Here is a 20,964-nt window from a genome sequence, read left to right as displayed (position 1 = left end):
GAAGGCAACATCTAATCATCAAAGATTCCCCACCATCCAGGCCATGCCATCTTTTTGCAGCTACCATCCGGCAGGAGGTATAGAAGAGTGAAGTTTTTTTTCCCTTTTTTACCAAAACAAACTTTATTCATAATAAAAGACAAACTATATACAATAATAAAACAGCACAAACCTTTACATTTGTGTACAGATCAATCATTAGTGTTATAAAAACCACAGCACCGTCGTGAAACATGCACAATTCCTTTACCGTCACAGATGCTGCTTGATACCCAGGAGATAAAATTGCCCCAGACAGAAGCAGCTACACACAAATATACTTGTCACATGAATTCCATCTTTAGATTCAATACCAGGGGAGAGCGCGAATGCAGTCCCCCACTACCACAAACTATGCAGTCGAGTAGCCCGCATTTGGGGACATCGCAGGTGTCAGCACACCCGAAGTGCAATGGGGTAGCCTCGTCCTGGAACCTCGGCCTTTTTATTTATTCCAAAATAAACTTTATTCATCATAAAAGACTATACAGCAATAAAACAGTGCAAACCTTTACATTTGTGTACGGATCCATCACTAGTGTTACGTTTTTATATAAAAAACACAGCACTGATGCCACTTGTGTGGCTCCCTGGGGTACTACCCCAATCCCGTATTTACAATATTTAAGGGGCTTCTTCGCCTGACCCCGCCCCTCCCTCTCCAGTGGCAGAAGAACCCTAAAGTGTAGTCCTTTCCCACCGAGCCCTTGCGTTGGCTGCACCCAGCTTCAGTGCGTCCCTCAGCACGTACTCCTGCAGCCTGGAATGTGCCAGTCGGCAGCATTCCCCTACGGACATCTCGCAGTGCTGGGAGACCAAGTTTTGGGCAGACCAAAGGGCGTCTTTCACCGAGTTGATGACCTTCCAGCAGCAGTTGATATCCGTCTCTGTGTGTATCCCCGGGAACAGCCCATAGATCAGAGAATCCTCTGTTACACAGCTGCTGGGGATGAACCATGACAAAGACCCTTGTATCTTTCACCACACCCTCCTTGCAAACCCACAGCCTGCAAAGAGGTGGGTGACTGTCTCGTCCCCAGCGCAGTCCTCCCGGGGGGAGCACGCACTTGGACTGATGTTTCGATCATGCAGGAAGGATCTGACTGGGAGGGCACCTCCCACCGCCAGCCAAGCGAGGTCTTGGTGCTTGTTGGTGAGTTCTGGCGATGAGGCATTCTGCCAGATGGTCTGGACAGTCTGCTCAGGGAACCACCCCACAGTATCCATCGAGTCCTTCTCCTGCAGTGTCTGCAGGATGTTCCGTGCTGACCACTGCCTGATGGACTTGTGGTCAAAAGTGTTGGTCTGGAAGAACTTTTCCACGAAGGACAGGTAGTGCGGCAACGTCCAGCTGACTGGGGCGTTGCGCAGCAACGGGGCCAGGCCCATCCTTCGCAACACCGGGGACAGGTAGAACCTCAGCACGTAGTGACACTTGGTGCCTACGTACTTTGGTTCCATGCACAGCCTGATGCAGCCACAGACGAAGGTGGTCATCAAGATGAGGGCGACATTGGGGACACTTTTGCCCCCATTGTCCAGGGACTTGTGCATGGTGACCCGTCGAACCCGCTCAATCTTGGATCCCCAGATGAACCGGAAGACGGCATGGGTGATTTTCAAGCCAGAGGAGCGAGGAACAGGCCACACCTGCGCCAAGTACAGCAGCCCTGAGAGCACCTCACACCTGATGACCAAGTTCTTCCCAGTTATTGCAAGGGAGCGCTGTTCCCACTGTCCCAGTCTCTGCTTCACCTTCCCAATCTGCTCACGCCAATTTTTACTGCATGCCCCAGCTCCTCCGAACCAGATCCCCAGCACCTTCAGGTAGTCAGGCCTGACGGTGAAGGGGATGTTGGATCAGTTGAGCCAGTTGCCAAAGAGCATGGCTTCGCTCTTCGTGCAGTTAACTCTGGCCCGATGCCAACTCAAACTGGTCGCAGATGCTGATCAATTTGCGAACTGACCTTGGGTCCGAGCAGAAGACGGCGATGCTATCCATATACAGGGAAGTTTTCACTTGGGTGCCCTCACTGCCTGGCAACGTCACCTCTCTGATGCTCTCGTCCTTCCTGATGGATTCAGCAAAGGGTTCTATGCAGCACACGAACAAGACAGGGGAGAGAGGGCAGCCCTGTCTGACTCCAGACTTAATGGGGGATCTCTCTGTTTCCCACCCATTGATTTGGACTGTGCTACGGATGTCTGTGTAGAGCAGTTGGATCCAATTCCTGATTCCCTCCCCAAAGCCTCTTTTGGAGAGCACGCCCAACATGTACGTGTGTGATATCCTGTCGAAGGCCTTCTCCTGGTCCAAGCTGACCAGGCAGGTGTCCACCCCTCTGTCCTGCACATAGCCGATGGTGTCCCTGAGCAGCACGAGGCTTCCTGCCAGGTACAGCACGGGTGGATCATCTGTCCCAGAGCAGACTTGACCCTGTTGGCGATGGCCTTGGACAGGATCTTATAATCCACATTCAACAGTGAGCTGAGTCTCCAATTTCTGATATCCGCCATATCCCCCTTCTGCTTGTAGATGAGGGTAATGGTGCCCCTTCCTCATGGATTCTGACATGCTGCCAGACAGGAACGTAGCGTTGTACACTTCCAGCAGGTCGGGGCCCATCCAGTCCCACAGAGCCGAGTACAACTCCGCCAGTAAGCCATCACTTCTGGGAGTTTTATTCGAATCAAGGAACAGATGGAGCTCGTCAGCTCCTCCAGAGTCAGTGGTTGGTCCAGACTCTCCCGCTTGCTGTCATCTAAGACCTCCGTGATAGAGGACAGGAAGTTCTTGGAGGCAGTGCTGTCTGTGGCCTTTTTGTCATACAGAGTAGCATAGAAGGATCTGCAGGTCAGTCTGTTGGTGGTGCTCGATGGACTAAGTCATAACTTGGCTTTGGTCCAAGTACTTTTCAATCTATTATTTACCATTCTTTAATAAGTCTTTTACAATACTGGCACAAGTTTAGTCTTGATTTTTAACTGCTAAAATGAATACCAGATCTAAAGCGTCAGCTAATGGTAAAGGTAATGGAGACCAACCTACTTTGGAAGCTATTTCTAATCTGGATCGAAAGTTTGACCGGAGCTTTGCCGAATTGAAGTCCATTTTACAGGACTTTGAAGAAAAACAAAATACTCTTATCCAGGAGAATGCCAAACAAAGGCAACTAATTGCTGAACTCGACCAACCCGGTAAAGAGAAAGATGCCAAACTTCATTACTTGAAAAAGCTTTAATTACGACCAAGCAAAACCTGGAAAAGCAACAACAGAGGATCATCGACCTGGAAGGACGCAGCAGGAGGAAAAGTTTAAGAATCATCAATTTTCCAGAAGACACCGAGACCGGTAACCCCACGGAATTCTTTTCTAAACTTTTGGTCGACGTGTTCGGCTCCAATATGTTCCCTGCTGACCCCATTCTGGACAGAGCTCATACAGCATTAAGATTCAAACTTGCTCTGGATCAAAAACCTCGGCCAGTAATTTTGAGGTTTCATTTTGTCAGTGTCAAGGAACTCTTGATTCGTACTGCTCGTCGTCGTGGAATGATTCAATTTAAACAATGGAAGTTTCGAATAGTTGAAGATTACGCCCCAGAAGTTATGAAAGAAAGGCTGACCTCTAAACCAATTATGGCTCATCTCTATCAAAGCAATTATCATCCTGCATTATTATTCCCAGCAAGCCTCAGAATTACACTACCTGATATATCGTAAATGGTTTAAATCTGTTCAAGAGGCTGAGCAGTTTCTTTTGAACTAGCTTTTAATTTTAAAAGCTAAGAAATGCGGAAGAGACACAGTGTTTTTCCTTTGATTTACTACTTACTTGCTTTATTATCTAATTAATTTTTAGATTTAAACCTCTCTTTTTTCTTCTTTTAATATTTTTAATGTTTTGTTTTTATTATAATTAAGAATTTAACCAAATGACTGATCATTTGCTTTCTTTCTGAAATAATTATTAAACTGTATTCTTTAAATGTTGACTGTTAATGCCCTTTGGCTCTGTCTTAATGCCATAACTTTGTTGTTATTTCGATATCTCTGTTTGGGTTATCTTGTTCATTCTTAGTCTAAACATGAGTGGTTTATATATTTGTTAATTTGGACTACCGCCACCAATAGAATTGGGGTTAATTCAATTAGAGGGAAGCTTTCTGGCTGTCTATTGGCCAGTTTTCGGGCTGTTGGGGGAGAGGGGTGGGGCTGTTTCTAGGTTTTTTTTCTGGGCTAAACTACAAATTTTCCTAAATTGTCATCATATCCGTTTCCTCTTTGAACTTTTTTACTTCTTCCTGTTGGTAAGATCTGTATATACCAAGATTAACCCTTTACATACCATACGTTTTTTAATCTGTTAAAATGGATAAGACTATTAATTTTATTTCATTGAATGTTAACGGCTTAAACAATTTGCTTAAGCGCAAGAAGATCTTTAAATTTTTTCATAGATTAAATGCTCAGATCAGTTTTGTTCAGGAGACTCACACCAGGAAGAAAGAAAATCAACGTTTTTTTAGATTTTGGAGGGGTCAACAGTTCCATTCAAATTCACAAGCAAAGGTGAAAGGAGTTTCCATTTTTATAGACTCCTCAATTTCGTTTGTCCATCATGAGACAATATCAGACCCAAATGGTAGATTTTCATTAATTACTGGTCTACTTCATAATAAAAAAGTTGTTATGTTTAAGGTTTATGCACCCAATGTAGATAACCCTGAATTTTTTAAACATTAGTTTGCATTATTTCCTAATTTAAATGAATACACTGTGATTATGGATGGAGATTTTAACTGCTGTCTAAACCCTTCAATGGATAGATCTGCATCAAACCCTACACTTCCAGACAAATCCTCTGTCTTTATTAATTCCTTTTTAGTTGAATCCGGAACCTTAGATGTTTGGAGATTTCTACACCCATTTGATAAAGAGTTTTCATTCTTTTCTCATGTCTACCATAATTACTCCAGGATTGATTATTTTTTTTATTGATGCTAGATTAGTTCCACTTACTACGGACTGCAAATACGATGCAATTGCCATTTCTGATCATGCACCATTGAGATTATCAATTAAATTACCAGATGTATCCTTTGATGTCGGACAATGGCGATTTAACCCTTGGCTATTACAAGACTTAGATTTCGTCCAATTTATTAAAGAACAGATTTCATTTTTCTTTTTAACTAATTTTACTGAAGAAATTTCCAGTGGGCTAATATGGGATAAGTTTAAAGCATACATCCATGGTCAAATTATTTCATATTCCGCTGGATTGAAAAAATGAACTCCTTTGTTTAGGCTTTTTCAAGGTACTAGACAAGGCTGCCCGTTAAGCCCTTTATTATTTGATATTGCTTTAGGACCTTTGGCTATTGCACTTCGGGATTCTTCAAATATATGTGGTATTACTCGTGGACAGAAGATTCATAAGATATCTCTTTACGCAGATGACCTGTTACTTTATATTTCTAATCCGGAGGAATCTATCCCCGCAGTACTATCACTATTAGATCAGTTTAGTGTTTTTTCTGGCTATAGATTAAATTTTAATAAGAGTGAACTTTTTCCATTAAATATGCAAATCCCAATTTATAGCCAATTACCTTTTAGATTGGTAACTGACTATTTTATGTATTTAGGTGTTAAAATTATTAAGAGACATAAGGACTTATTTAAAGCTAATCTACTGCCTTTAATTGACCATGTTAAACAATTATTTACTAAATGGTCCCCACTGTCTCTATCATTGGTAGGCCGAATTAATGCGGTTAAGATGCATATTTTACCAAAATTTTATTTATTTCAAGCAATTCCAACTTTTGTTCCGAAATCTTTTTTTGACACTATTGATTCTAAAATTATTTCATATATTTGGCAGAATAAAAACCCAAGGCTAAGTAAGAAATATTTACAAAAACTAAAAAAGGATGGTGGTATGGCCTTGCCTAACCTTAGATTATATTATTGGGCAATCAATATTAGACATTTAATTTTTTGGATACAAGATTCAGATGTAATTCAACGTCCCAAATGGGTACACCTTGAGTCCCAATCAGTACTTGAATTTTCATTAGTTTCTATTTCAGGAGCTCCACTCACTTTTGCACTTACCAAATTAAGTAAACATATGATTAACCCAATTGTTAAACATACAATACGAATATGGTTTCAATTTCGTAAATTTTTTGGATTGAATAAATTTAATCTATCAAGTCCCATTCAATCTAATTTTTTCTTTCATCCATTCAGAGTTGACTCAGCTTTTTCCATATGGAAAAGGAAGGGAATAGTATATTTTCGTGATTTATTCATTGATAATTGTTTTTCATCTTTTGAACAATTATCTAACAAATACAATTTGCCTAGATCACACTTTTTTTGATATTTGCAAATTAGAAATTTTTTAAAAGCCACTATACCCTCTTTTCCGACACCTTACAAAACTGAAATTACGGAAAAAATTCTGGTTTTAATCCTTGTCAGAAGGACTTGATAGCAATAATTTATGATTTAATTATGAAAATTCGTTCAGAACCACTGGACAAAATTAAGAATGAATGGGAAAGTGAACTCCAGACATCTATACCTACAGAGACTTGGAAGAAAATTCTTCATTTAGTTAATACATCTTCAATGTGTGCCAGACATTCTTTGATACAGTTTAAGGTAGTTCACAGGACCCATATGTCCAAAGATAAGCTAGCTTGTTTTTATCAACATATAAATCCTATATGTGACCGATGTAAATCAAATGTGGCTTCTTTGACACATATGTTTTGGTCCTGTCCTCTTTTGGAAAAATATTGGAAAGATGTTTTTAACGTTATTTCAGATGTATTGAAGATTGATTTACAACCTCATCCTATCACTGCAATTTTTGGTTTACCAAGGATAGAATCTGGCCATCTATCTGCCTCCACTAACCATATGATTGCCTTTGTTACATTAATTGCCAAACGATCCATTTTGCTTAAATGGAAGGATCCAATACCCCCTACTACTTTTCAGCGGTTCTCTCAAACTATATCATGTTTAAACTTGGAAAAAATTAGGAGTGGTATTGTTGATCCTTCGCTTAAATTTGAGGAAGTTTGGAGTCCATTTATTCTATATTTTCACATGATATAGATTCCCTTATAATAACCTTTCAATTTAGAGGAATGGAGTTGATGACATAATATTGCTCTGTTTCTATTAAGAAATTTTAGTCCAGTTTTTTTTTTTCTGTTTTTTTAAAAAAAATTTTTCTTTAGCTTAGTTTGGTTTGATATATTGTTTATAATTTTTCTTATCGTTTTGGGGATTTTTCTTTCTTTCTTTTATATTTTATAATAAATATTTTTCTTTTATATTATATTCATTCACTAACAGATCGTTGGATCTACAGATTTTTTTATATACTTTATTGTTCTTTATGATTATCCATGTCATGATTGTTCTCCTGATCTCTTTGTATTACATGTATAAACATTGATATATTAATCTGTATTAATTTGAAAACCAATAAAAAGATTGAAAAAGAAAGAAGGACCTGCAGATCCTTAATATGTCCATCTGCAAAGATGTTACTGAGCCATCCTCTTCCTTAAGGCTGTGGATCACAGAGCTCCCGCTATGCACCTTTTGGCAGAAGAAACATGAGCACGTCTCATCCTGCTCCACGGAACGGACCCTGGATCGGAAGATAATCTGGATCGGAGGATTCAGTGGTGTGGAGCTGGGCTTGCTGGCTCTTTGCCTCTCGGAGTTCCTCCGTCACATCCACCCCCCCTCGACTGCAGAAGGAGAAGTTGCTGCAGGTCTGTCTGGAGTTGGCACAGTTCCCTCTGACTCTGTCTTGCTTTCTGGACCCCTCTGCGGATGAAGAACTTCTTGATGTTCTCCTTTGTCGCTTCCCACCAGTGCACAGGGGAGTCAAAGAGGGGTTTCACTGTTCTCCAACCTGCGTAATCCCTCTTTAGTTCCTCAATGCTCTCTGGGGTCAGCAGCTTCACGTTCAACTTCCACGTCCCCCTGCCTGCCTTCTGGTCCTCCTGTAGGTGACAGGAGGCCCGAAGGAGACGGTGGTCAGAGAAGAACCAGATCTGACCATGATTGGCTCTGACACAAAGAGCAAGTCGATCCGGGACCAGGCTGAGCCATCCGATTTCAACCAGGTGTGTTGTGGCTGTGCTCCGCCTGCAGGGCTGCTGAAGGCGTCGCACAACTTGGCATCCTTTACCATGTCCATCAGGAGTCTGGAGGTGCTGTCCAGTCAGCTGTCGGCACTGCCGGACCGTCCAGCCCCATCGATGACGCAGTTGAAGTCACCGGCCAGAACAACCGGCTGGGACGTCACCAGCAGCGGTGGGAGCTGCTGGAGGACGGCCAGCCGCTCACTCCTCACGGGGAAAGTGTACACATTAATTAACCAAAGCGGAGTGTTCTGGTACATCACATCTGCCACGAGGAGCCGCCCCCCCACCACCTCTCTGACCTCGGTGATTGAGAAGTTCCTCCCCCCCAACCCCCCACCCCCCGCCACATCAGAATCTCCAGGCCAGAAGTGCGACAATCATTGCCCCCCAACCACACCTACAGTCCGTGGAACCACCATCTCGATCACCTTCGATAGTTGCGGAGGTGCAGCAGCCCGCACTCTTGCAAGAAAGTCACATCCGCCTTGACCTTGGCAAGGAACTGAAAGGTGTTAACACATCACACAGTGCTCTTCAAACTGCGCATGTTTAGAGATGCCAGTTTTATCTCCATGGCTCTTTTGGAGTTCAGTACCACTCACACAGTCCATTTTCATTTGTCCTGGGCCCTCATGCCCACAGCTTTGGTGAACAGCCTCACCAATTCCGGGCTCAGACATTAGCAGTGATCTCCCCCTGGGTGTGGGGTCCCTTGTGGCGAGGCTGGAGTGTCTTGGGGGGGGCAGGATCTGCCTGTGCCCCTGTCCTTTTCTCTGGTGGTCCAGTTTCTTTCATCTCCCGGACCGGGGTGCATTGGATGCAGTGCTGCTCCCAGTGTCCCGGAGCTGGGGGGCGATGGCCTCTGTGCTGCTCCTGGTTCTCTCAGAGCTGGGGGTCTGCAGGCTGGGTTCTTCCCTCGCTTCTTCCTGTCTGTTGTTTCTCTTCGGTTTCCCCTCCTCCATTCTGCTGCTTCCTCTGCCTCCGTCGTCGGCTTCCGCTGCTGCTTTCATCCTCCGACGAGGAGAGGTTGCTGGTGTCCATCTGCTACATTATTCTTTTCTTTCCGGTCCCCTTGTTTTCTATGGCCCGTTGTCTCTTTGGTGGCGTCTTCTGTGCCTTCGTCCTCTTCACCACCTGCCATTCTCTTCCTTGTCCCTCCCCCACTCCCTCTTCCATTGATTCCTCCTCTTGGGGAGGGGGCTGGGGGTCTGTGGCTGGGGGTTGGGAGCACGAGGTGGTCAGGCTGTCCTCACCACTCCTGGCCTCGGTCTCTTCTGAGGCCCCCATGTTGGTGGGGGTGTGTGTCAGTGTTCCTCGGGGTGTTGTTGGTGCTGGCACCCCCTCTTATTGCCTGTGCGTAGGTACAGGCCCGTTTTGGGCAGGCCTTGTAGAGGTGGCCTGCTTCCCCACACAGGTTGCGACATTTGCTTTCTCAACAGTCCTTTGTGTGGTGACATTCCTGCTTGCAGTTCTTGCAGATGACTGCGCTGCACTGGGCCGCCACGTCTCCGGGTTTGTTGCAGTGTACACCATGTATCCATGGTTCCCTACGATGGCAAACACTGAGGGGGGATGGATGATGAACCCATTTGCGTCCACTCTCAACTTGACCTTCACCTGGCGCTTGCTGGTCCAGATCCCGAACAGGTCCTTGATGTTGACGCAGGTTCCTGCTCCGTCAACGTAACGAGCCAGGAAGGTGATGGCATCCACCACGGGCACATGTGGGTTAAACATGTGCACCCCTACCACACGTTCCTTCTGGGTGGGGAGGGTAAAGAGAGGCTGCACCTTCAGCAGTGACAGCAGAGCTTCATTCCCCTTCTCCCGAAAGTCCTGCAGCAGCTTCTGCCATCCTGTTGGGTGCTTGAAGGTAATGTCGAAGTATCTGTTACCCGTGAAGTCCTGGAGGCAGTAGATGTCCTTCGCCTCAAACTTGCACGTATCCAGCAAGATCTTCCCGACAAAGAGGTCCCTTGTGAAAGGTTTCCCATCACTGAGATCCTTTACCGTCACTCTGACGGTATTGCGGATCCCTCCTCCCGAGGTGCTCGTCGCTACTGCCATCCTGATGTGGTCAATTGCTGAACAGAGGAGTTAGACTGGTTTCCCAGTCAGCATTAGGATCCACCTCTGCGTCAGCTGGTTAAGCTCTCATCAGGCAGCCGCTAGATCATGAAGATTCTTCGATATCTTTCCTTCAATGTCGGTGACTCCCTCCCCCCCCCCCTCCTCTCCCTGTACCCTCTTCCCACCCTCCTCCCTCACCGTCCTCTCTCCCTACCCTCTCCCTCCCCTCCTCCCTCCTCTTCCTCCCTCTCTCCCCACCCTCCCTCCCTCCTCCCCTCCTCCCTCCCCTCTCCCCTCCTCCCTTCCTTCCCACTCCCTCGACACTCCCTCCCCTCCTCCCTCCCCCCGCTCCTCACCCAGAGCCCTACCCTCCCCCTTCCCAACCCCCACCCCCACCACAGGAACGGCAAGCACAACGCACTTCAGGGAGCCCGTCTGTCATCCCTCTGAAGCCCCTCACGGTTCATGCCCACAGTGTCCCGGAACAGCGGGCTCCCTCCCACCACTCCTGCCTCTCCCTGTTCCCCGCCGGCGGCTCCCTGCCACGTCTCTCTTTCTGTCCCGGCTCCAGCCCCGTTGACATTGGACCTGGAGATGGTGTGCCCCTGCCTGACCCTCTCCAAGCACCACACCACGGTCAAGAGTCACACCAAGCTCCGGCAAGTGCCAGAGAGCGGCGGGAGGTTCGCCTTCTGCGCGGCCGCGCTGACCACCGAGGGCTTCGCCTCCAGGACGCACGACTGGCAGGTGGACGTGGAGACTCTGGCCGGCTGGATCATCAACAGTGCCAGGGAGACGGCAAAATGCAGCGAGGAGGTGCCACTGATGCCCGCCGATGGCTTCTGGACCATCAGGCTGTGGAACGACAAGGTGAACTGGTCCCGCGACGGGCTGGCATCGGGCCCACCCATGCACTGACGCCAAGCCCGGACAGGTGGGGGTCTACCTGGACTACAGGGGTCGGGGGGGGGGTGGCAGTTCTCCTTCTACAACGCCGGTGACATGTTGCACCTGTGCACCTTCTTCAACTGCTTTGCTGAGAAGCTCTACCCCTTTGTTTTCCCTCTGTCCGGCCTAGAACCGGCCGAGACTGAGGTCGTCAGGCTCTTTCATCTGCAGCTGTGAGGGTAGGGGAAAGATTGGTTAGGGGTGGGGGGCTAGCGGGGGGGGGAGGGGAGAGAGAGGGGGAAAGCAGGCTGGAATTCCACTGAGTAGGGAGACTCCAGCTGTGACCGGTCCCGGGATTGATCTGCACGAATGGTATGCAAGACAAGTTTTTCACTGTAGCTTGGTACAAATGACAACAATAAACCAATACCAATACAAAGTCGATGGCCCAACAGGCTTAGGTGGGGGTGGGTTCAGCCAGGAGGGATTATGAAGAGGGGGGGAGAGGTTGTAAAGAGGCTTCAGGGAGGTAAAGAGGCAGCTGAGTGAGTGACAGAGGGAACATAATGTGGAAAAAAAATCTGTGAAGTCATCCGCAAAACTTGTTAAAATGATGTTTCGATTGGGTAATGTTGATATTCAGAGGGATCTCGCTGTGCTTTTACCGATGCACCATAGAAAGCATCCTATCTGGATGTATCACGACTTGGTATGGCAACTGCTCTGCCCAGGACTGCAAGGAACTGCAGAGAGTTGTGGACACAGCCCAGCACATCACTGACACCAGCCTCCCCTCCTTGGACTCTGTCTTTACCTCTCGTTGTCTTGGTGAAGCAGCCAGCATCATCAAAGACCCCACCCACCCGAGACATTCTCTCTTCTCTCCTCTTCCATCAGGTAGAAGATACAGGTGCCTGAGGGCACGTACCACCAGACTTAAGGACAGCTTCTACCCCACTGTGATAAGACTATTGAACGGTTCCTTTATACAATGAGATGGACTATGACCTCACAATCTACCTTGTTGTGACCTTGCACCTTATTGCACTGCACTTTCTCTGTAGCTGTGACACTTTGTACTGTTACTGTTTTTACCTGTACTACATCAATGCACTTTGTACTAACTCAATGTAACGGCACTGTATAATGAATTGACCTGTATGATCAGTTTGTAAGACAAGCTTTTCACTGTACCTCGGTACAAGTGACCATAATAAACCAATACCAATACTTGCTTGTACACAATGCGCTCAGATGAACATTTGGGCATTTCAGGAGGGAAATGGTTTGATAGGCTACACTCTGAAGAGATATGAGTACAGGACAATAATAAACCAATACCAATACCAAGGAATTACAGAGGGCCTTGGAGTCTTTGTCTCCATAAAAGGGGAGACAGCGATTATTTGCGAGACCGGTTCCAGGGATGGTGGGTTTGCTAATCGAGAAATTGAGTAGACAGGGACTGCAGACTCCACAGTTGAGGAGAGTGAAAGAACATCTCATTGAAACGTTTGAAGTCCTTACAGAACTCAACAGGCTGGACGCAGGGACGCAGGCTCAACAGGCCGAGGAGTCTAGATCCAGGGTGGGGGCGGCGGCTGTTTAGGACAGAGTTGAGGAGAAATTTGTTCATTCCCATTGGACTAATTCATTCCCAGCCTCCTGTAACCTCCACAGGGATACCTCTCCCTCCAAACCTGGGTCCAGCCGCAGCCCTGGACACACAGAGCTCTCTCCCAATTTATCCACACACCACGGGAACAGTCCCACTCAAATCTCCACAGAGCCTCATCAGATCCCCACTGCTTCCCAGCCTCCCTTTCCTGTCACTCAACCCAACTCCTGGTCCCCTCTCAATTCTCCCTGCCCCTCAGCTTTTTCATGGGCCCTAGCTGTTCCCACTCCTTCAGAACCTCCCTCTTGGTCCTTTTTTATGCCTCAGGCTCCCACATGGATTTCCCCTCCTGCTGTATGTTCCTGAAGAGATGGCTTTAACCTTGGCACTGGGTGGGCAACACAGCCTTCGGGACCCACACTGGCAGCTGCAGAGAACACCATCTCATCCCTTAACCTGCCAGCCGGCCGCTATCACTGTTACACTCCTCTACGTGGTGCTATGGTCAGACTTCTCACTGTCCCTGTAGACACTGCCCTCATCCACCAGGTTCGGGCTGAAGTTCCTCCAACACTACCTTCCCAGAAACGTGCCACTCATAGTTTCACCCTTCTATTCCTCTGGACAAGTAAATTCTGCAGAACCTTCGTTCTCACTGCCTGATTGAACAAAGTATCCAGCCACCTATTCCATCCCTGATGCACCACTGCCGTGTCTGAAGCTCAGACTCCAGCTCATCAACTTTGAGCCAAAGATCTTCGAGCTACAGACCTTACTGCAGATCCCACCAACTCCAACATATTACAGATGCAACACATCACTGGGTCTCTCTTGCCTATCCTAATTTTAATGAATTTAATTCTTTCAGTATAAAGTGGCGCTATTGCTCTTCCTCATTGAAGTCCACACTCTACAGACGCCGCCCTCTGTGGGCACTGCGCACTTTGTCATAACACACCAAAGATGAGTCTGGCCCCATTGTAACTTTCACGTGGACATGCTTGTACCACTCGTCTCCCGAGGACAGGTTTGTGAAGCAGAACACTTTGAGCATTAGCCAATGGTCCACTTGGAATGACATCGTGCCCCTGGAGGTGGAAGGGCTAGGAAGGGGGTCAGTGAACCAGGATTTTGTTTTTACATCAATCCAGTAGATTTTGTGGTGATCGTTACTGAGAGCAGTAGTAGTTGTTCCCAATTCAAGGTAATTAAGTGAATTAAAAAAATATACATTATTCCTAAAACATAGTTACACAATCCGTGACATTGTCTTCAGAGACTGAACAAACTTATCATTACAATCGCTGATAATACGTGTTTCAGTCCCAAACATTCTGTCAACTATAAATTTCTTATTAACTGAATTTAAATTCCAGATTATTAACTGATTTTCTCCATACATACTTTATTTATGATATATAAAGTAAATGCAATTGCTACAAGTCTTTCTCTATATTGTACTCCCAATTCAATACATTCTCTTACATTGTGTCAGCGCCATCCTTAAACTACTATCCTTAAACACTGTATCAGTGAAATGTTAAATTCCACAGCTGCCCTGCTGGGATTTGAACTTGGATTTATGGATTGTTATATAGGGCTGGGACACTGTTTCTGGCGCTCCTTTCAAACACACTGGGCTCAGTTCATTCTTCACATTGAAAGGACATGCTGCACAGATCAATGTTATTATTTCCTGTCTCTTTTGTTCCCCATCAGGCCTTAAGCGCCCCAATTTTTCTCCCCCGTCCATCCTGAAAACGGGATCCCACTCTCCATTTTCAGCAGAGAAGGTGCAGGGGACTTTGTTCAGAGGAGCTGGGCATGCGTTTGATAACTTAGTGAATTAAAGCAGAAACTGGGACTGTGCAGCCACCAACTTTGTTGCAAGGAGAGCAAAGCCGCAACCAATGAAAAATGATGAGTTCCTATGGAATTAAATGCAAGTCAAGAGAAATTGTGGTAAATTAGGAGCACCAAAGCTGTTGTACGTAATACCTAGAGTGGCAGGAGAAAAAAAGCTTACTACGAAGAAAGCAAGTTCCAGAATAAACTAAAACAGTGCAGCCAGTCTGATAAATTAAGAGTAAAACCGTTGCAAAACCTGACTCAAGTTTAATGTGGCATCTCACATACCTGGATAGCAAAAATTGAGAAGTTAAGGCTCACAGTAAAATACCAGGAGAGAGCACAAACACAGTCCCCCACTACCACAAATCATGCAGTCAAGTAGCCCGCATTTGGGGACATCGCAGGTGTCAGCACACCCAAAGTGCAATGGGATGGCCTCATCCTGGAACCTCAGCCCTCCTGATCACCAATGATTCCCTGCCAGGTAAGTATGCTTTAACAGCCTCCTGCTCACCCAGCCAACCACATGCATCACTCCTCAATGTCAACACGATCCACAATTTCAAACCTCTAGCAGCCTAGAGAAACATATAATTCCATGTTTTGCCTTTCTTTCTAAACTAGTGTTACTTTTCAACATTTCATGCTTCCTTTTCACTCTCCTTATTTGCAGAAATGGAAATTATGCTTCCTTAAATGGAAGCAGCCCACCTGCAACGCCGAAGCTCTCTGCTGGGTGTCACACCACCCCAGGGTTTCATTCACAAATTGCGGGCGTGTGGCTGGGACCCAGTCCGTGGCTCCCGTCCGCCCTGAGCCTCTGCAGCCCCGCCTCGTCCTAATTTGCCGGGACCCACAGACCAGGCTCAGCCAGCGCTCGCTTGAGCTCAGCTCACACAGATCCAGGGCACGTCTTACCTCTGTAGCGAAGCTGTAAGACCCCATGGTGTTATTTGAGAGAAGAGCAGGAAGTTTTACCACGTGGAGAGACTGCAGATGCTGGAGTCTGGAACAACACACAAGACGCTGGAGGAACTCAGCAGGTCAGGCAGCATCTGTGGAGGGAAGTGCCTGTCTTCAACAGTGCTTCACTTAAAGGGCATCACAATCAGCACCCTCATCACATTAAACTTCTGGCTTCTGCGGTCTGAGGTTCCCACCTGCTACAAAAAAGGCATCTACTGTACCAGTGCCCAAGAACCTGGTGACCTGCCTCAATGACTACTGTCCGGTAGCGCTTACATCAACAGTGACGAAATGCTTCGTGAGGTTGGTGAGTCAACTCCTGCCTCAGAGATGATCTGGATCCGCTCCAGTTTGCCTCCCGCTACAGCAGGTCAACAATGGATGCAATTTCTCTGTCTCTTCACTCTGCTCTGGACCATGTAGACAACAGGAACACACACATCAGGCTGCTGTTTATTGACTACGGCTTGGCGTTCAACACAATCATCCCAACCAAACTCATCGGCAAGCTTCAAGACCTGGGCCTCTGTACCGCCCTCTGCAACCGGATCCTCGAATTCCTCACCGGCAGACCTCAATCAGCGAGGATCGGTAACTACATCTCCTCCTCGCTGACCATCAACACAGGTGCACCTCAAGGCTGCGGGCTTAGCCCACTGCTCTATTCTCTATACACACATGATTGTGTGGCTAAGCACAGCTCTAATGCCATCTTCAAATTTGCAGATGACACCACTGTTGTTGGACAAATCACGGGTGGTGATGAGTCAGCTTACCGGAGCGAGATAGGACACCTGGTTGAGTGGCGCTACAACAACAACTTCTCGTTCAACGTCAGCAAAACTAAAGAGCTGATTGTTGAATTCAGGAGGGGGAAGGAGGGCGAACATGTGCCAATCTACACTGGGGGATTGACAGTGGAGAGAGTCAGCAGCTTTAAATTCCTGGGCGTTAACATATCAGATGACCTGTCCTGGGCCCAGCACATAGGTACAATCACAAGGAAAGCGTGTCAGCGTCTTTACTTTCTGAGGAGGTTAAGGAGGTTCAGCTTGTCACTGAACACTCAACACACTTCTACAGATGTACTGTTGGAAGTATCCTGACAGCTTGCATCACGGTCTGGGATGGCAATTTGAATGCACAGGAACATAAGAAGCTGCAGAGAGTAGCGGACTCTGCCCAATACATCATGGGCACATCCCTCCCCACCATCGGAAGTATCCACAGGAGGCACTGCCTCAAGAAGGCAAAATCCATCATCAAAGATCCCCACTATCCGGGCTATGCCATCTTCTCGCAGCTACCATCAGGCAGGAGGTACAAAAGTCTAAAGTCTTTTTTTTATTCCAAAATAAACTCTATTTATAATAAAAGACAAACTATATACAATTATAAAACAGTGCAAGCCTTTACATTCTTGTACAGATCAATCGTTAGTGTTAAAGTCTGAAGTCCCACACCACCAGGTTCAAGAACAGCTACTTCCCTTTAATCATTTGGTTCTTGAACCAACTGGCAAAACCCTAATCACTACACTTTAGCAATACTATGACCACTTTGATCACTTTACACTAAAATTGACTTTGTTTTTTTTGTTCTAATTGTGTTCTTTATTGGAAAAATTGTGTATAATTTATGTCTTTCTTGTGAATGCTGCTTATCTGATGCTGTGCATTTGATGCTGCTGCAAGTAAGCTTTTCATTGCACCTGTGCATACATGTACTTGCACATATGACAATAAACTCGTCATTGACCTTACATTTTTAGTGACATTTGGTCAATACATTTTGTTGTGTTAGCAATTTTTTTTTACACAGGCTCATTGCCAGTCACATGGCCCCCTGGGGTGATACACCCTTCTGTTGCTTGGGGGGCTTCTCTGCTGGACTTGGCCCCTCAATGTCCAGTAGCACAAGGACCCTAGACTGTGGTCCTTCCCCATAGAGCTCTTGCATTGGCTGCACCGAGCTTCAGTGCATCCTTCAGCATGTACTTCTGCAGCCTGGAATATGCCAGTCAGCAGCATTCTCTTGTGACAAACACACAAAGCGCTGGAGGAACTTAGCGAGTCAGGCAGCATCTATGGAGAGAAATAGACAGTTGACATTTCCAGTCAAGACCCTTCATCTGCAGTCCAGAGTTTCTCCAGCACTTTGTGTGTTGCTCCAGATTCCGGCATCTGCAGTCTCTTGCGTCTCCATCTTCCCTATCGACACCCCACTGTGCTGAAAGACCAACAAGTTTTAGGCAGACCAAAGAGCATCTTTCACTGAGCTTTTGGTCTTCCAGCCGCACTTAATATCCATCTCTTTACACAGTGACACGACTGCTACTTCTCAGCCAGATTTTAAAAGTCAGCAGTTTTTGAGGGTTTTTTTGTATATACAGCAAAAGAGAACATTTTTAACTTTACTAATTTGCATTTATTGTACCGCATCATTGACTGATGCCCTGGAACACGTACTATTTTCATCCACTACTTACATAGTAAATATTTGTAAGAATGGTCGCATGAACGAAACCATTAGGGTGAGAACCTGTCACTGCACCAAGCTAATATCAATTTACTAATCAAAAGACGGCAACCTGTAACATGAAGACACCTAGTAACAAACCTGCAAGCATTCCAGTTCTTGCACGTCGCTGACCCACCTAATCTGAAATGATTCCTAAGCATGCACAGACTATATTTATGTATATACACTCTCTGCAGAGTCTCCGACGCTGGGTTCTCCGGGGGTTGCGGACGAGGGTGTGTTGCACACGGGGGTGATCCCCAGTCACGCACTACGTCATCCCCGCGCCGCTGCACGCGCGCCGTAAAGAAGCTCGGCTCGGCGGTGCGCGCGTGACTCGCGAGACTCCAGTCGGGAGCCCGTCCGAGCGCGAGCGGGGGGAGTCTGGACCTGAGGCGGGAGACGGGCACCGGGCCAGCAGCAGCAGCAGCAGCAGCAGCAACAACAGGTAAGGTGCCGCCGGCTGGATGTTGCCGGCTTGGCCGTGCTCCGTCGGTGGCGGTGTGCGAGCTGAGGCAGCCGGCCGGCATGGCCGCGCTTGTGTATATTGTCCTCAGTGATTCCCATTTCCTTGGGAACCCTGCCCGGGGGGGTTGTCCCATTCCTTTGGGAGCCCTGCCCGGGGAGGCGGGGGTAGCAAGGGCCTCGCAGCCGGTTGGTGAAGTCGACCCTGGTGCAGAAGGTTGTGGTTGATGCTCTGTCTTGGATTATTGATGCAGGATGAGAATGTACTGTAAGTTTTTTAAAAAAACACAAGAAGGAAAGGTGGGTGGTGGGAGAGTCAAGCCAACCTTCGAATTTGAGCATCGTTATTCCTTTTATATAAAGCACTGGCTTCAGTCTAGAGAAGAGAGCAAGTTGTCACTTCCTCATTCAGAGCGCTTAAAAAAACGTCAAGCATGAGGAAGATGTGAAACTGCACACCTGCTGGAATTTCCAAAGGACAAAATAAACCAAACATTTCGTGATTGTTATAAAAACACAAAGATGTGGAAGTACTCAGCAAATTAAGCAGCACCTGTGCATTGTTTAGGTTGAAGAGCTGTCATCAGGACAAGATAAAGTTAGAAATCAAAGCACGTTTTAATTTGCAGAGATAAAGGGGTGGAAAGGATGAAGGGTGTATCTGATGGATGGAGAGCAAGAGAGATTATAATACACGTGTTGGTGCTGGTTGTAAGAGGCTGGTGAATTAAAACAAAATAAATTAATCAGAATCAAAAATGCTAGAAATACTTATTGTACCTGACAGTACCTTAAAACAAAATCAACCTTTCAGGATCTTCAGAACTCAAAATGTTGGAGAACAAGTGTGCTTTAAATTTCAGAGAGTGAGGTGGGTGGAAAGAACAGAGGAAATGTACATAATAGCATGTAGCCCAAGATTGACCAGGTAATAATTATACCGATTGGGTGATTACGTTACAGAATACCTCTGTTCAGTATGTGAAGGTGTCCTGAGTTTCTTGCTGCCTGTCAGTTTAATTCTGCATCCCACTTCTGCATTGATCTCCATGGTTTTAATGAATTTCGATGTAACTGTGAGAAATAGCCCTCAGAACTCAATGTTGAAATTAACAATTTTGGATAACCAGCCTTTCCTGCTTGTGTCAGTACTGTCCATTGTTATGCACCTGTAACAAGATTTTCTTCCCCTACAGGCACTGCCTGATTTGTTGGGCATGTGCAACATTTTCTTGTTTCAGATTTCTGACTGCAGCATCCAAGTTCAGGTTCAGTATGTTATTCTGCTTTATTTTTCTAACAACTTTGATTCCTCTACTAACCAGATGGCACTGAAAGTAGTGTCACAAAGGCAACCTTGGTCTCCACCCTATCAAAATATATATTATCCTTGTTCTGTTCATCCCTCCTCCACCCGGCAACTTAAACCACACGTTTTCTCATTTTTGCATATCTGATGAAGGATCATTAGCCTGAAACATTGCCCTTTTACTCTCTCCAGAGATATTACTGAGTAATTACAATACATTCTGTTTTTGTAATTAGATTCCCAACAAAGGCAGTTTTCTAAGTTCCAATAAGTTACAGTGCCTGCTGTTGAAAAAGGGAGGGAGACAAAAAAAAATTGCGCAAATTAACAAACCTACTCTGCCCCTCAGTCAATACCAACGTCACTTGTGTCTTTTAATCTCATGGTATCTATTCTATCACTGTTGTTCCCTTTGTTCTCTCCACCTCTAGAACTGGTGATAAAACTTCTAGTTGGTTTCTGTGCAAGCTAGTAATTGTAATTAAAATATAGAAGCTTTATGCAATCTGATCATGAAAATGTTTAAATATTTTGTCTCTGTAATGAATCTGTTCTGGAAGATGTAACTTTGATTGTAAATGACAGGATGGTGAAAAGGAGATGGTGTTGCCGCTTGCATTTTTTTTAAACACTTGAGTGATAAAAAATGCAGATAATTATTTTAATTATGGTATTTTCACATTTTGCTGAACGTGTGTTTATATTGCACATCTGTGGCAGCAATTGGTGGCAGTTGAAATCTTTCGATTTTTTTATTAAGGAATCGAGGGATATTGGGTTCATGCAAGAAAGTGGTCATGAGGTAAAACAACAACCATGATCTTATTGAATGGTGGAGCAAGTGTGAGGAGCCGAATGGCCTTCTCCTGCTTCTGAAAGTGTAAGAACATTGTTATAAAAACCCTCGGTCAACAAAAAAAGAAAATGAGCCGGACATTCTGTACTTGCTCAATATCAAACAATATCTGATTGAAGCATGCACTAGTCACATCTGCACAAGACTGAGTTCACTTTTAACTTCCACATTAAGGGGTATATAAACACGAAG

At 45.9% G+C, this 20,964-nt stretch overlaps 2 protein-coding genes, 1 non-coding gene and 1 pseudogene across 9 annotated transcripts in view; 1 reads left to right on the top strand and 3 right to left on the bottom strand.

Annotated features, from left to right (window-relative positions):
* ddx4 (DEAD (Asp-Glu-Ala-Asp) box polypeptide 4) overlaps window positions 1–18,361 on the bottom strand; it is a 91,079-nt gene extending 72,718 nt beyond the window's left edge. Inside the window, exons 1-2 of one of the 2 annotated variants that reach the window (XM_052032765.1) lie at window positions 18,242–18,360; window positions 15,575–15,711 (exon numbers count right to left, since the gene is read on the bottom strand). The gene's annotated coding sequence lies outside the window, so the exon portion shown is untranslated. Of the gene's footprint in view, window positions 1–15,574; window positions 15,712–18,241 lie in introns of both variants that reach the window. The other variant, XM_052032775.1, reaches the window with a different exon arrangement.
* Window positions 354–491, bottom strand: LOC127567572 (uncharacterized; annotated as a pseudogene).
* On the bottom strand, window positions 14,985–15,148 carry LOC127567570 (U1 spliceosomal RNA). The gene has a single exon (XR_007955912.1). It is a non-coding gene; the product is annotated as a U1 spliceosomal RNA (small nuclear RNA).
* Window positions 18,362–18,468: 107 nt separating the features above from the next.
* The window catches only part of slc38a9 (solute carrier family 38 member 9), a 36,726-nt gene continuing 34,230 nt past the window's right edge, over window positions 18,469–20,964 (top strand). For 3 of the 6 annotated variants that reach the window (XM_052010201.1, XM_052010200.1, XM_052010203.1), the window contains exon 1: window positions 18,469–18,590. The gene's annotated coding sequence lies outside the window, so the exon portion shown is untranslated. Of the gene's footprint in view, window positions 18,591–19,803; window positions 19,881–20,964 lie in introns of all 6 variants that reach the window. The other 3 variants (XM_052010198.1, XM_052010199.1, XM_052010202.1) reach the window with 3 other exon arrangements.

This window comes from Pristis pectinata, chromosome 2, assembly GCF_009764475.1.
Source record: "Pristis pectinata isolate sPriPec2 chromosome 2, sPriPec2.1.pri, whole genome shotgun sequence".
In the NCBI taxonomy this organism is placed as follows: domain Eukaryota; kingdom Metazoa; phylum Chordata; class Chondrichthyes; order Rhinopristiformes; family Pristidae; genus Pristis; species Pristis pectinata.
The sequence above is the reverse complement of the archived record's forward strand: the minus strand, read 5'-3'. Positions and strand labels throughout refer to the sequence as shown.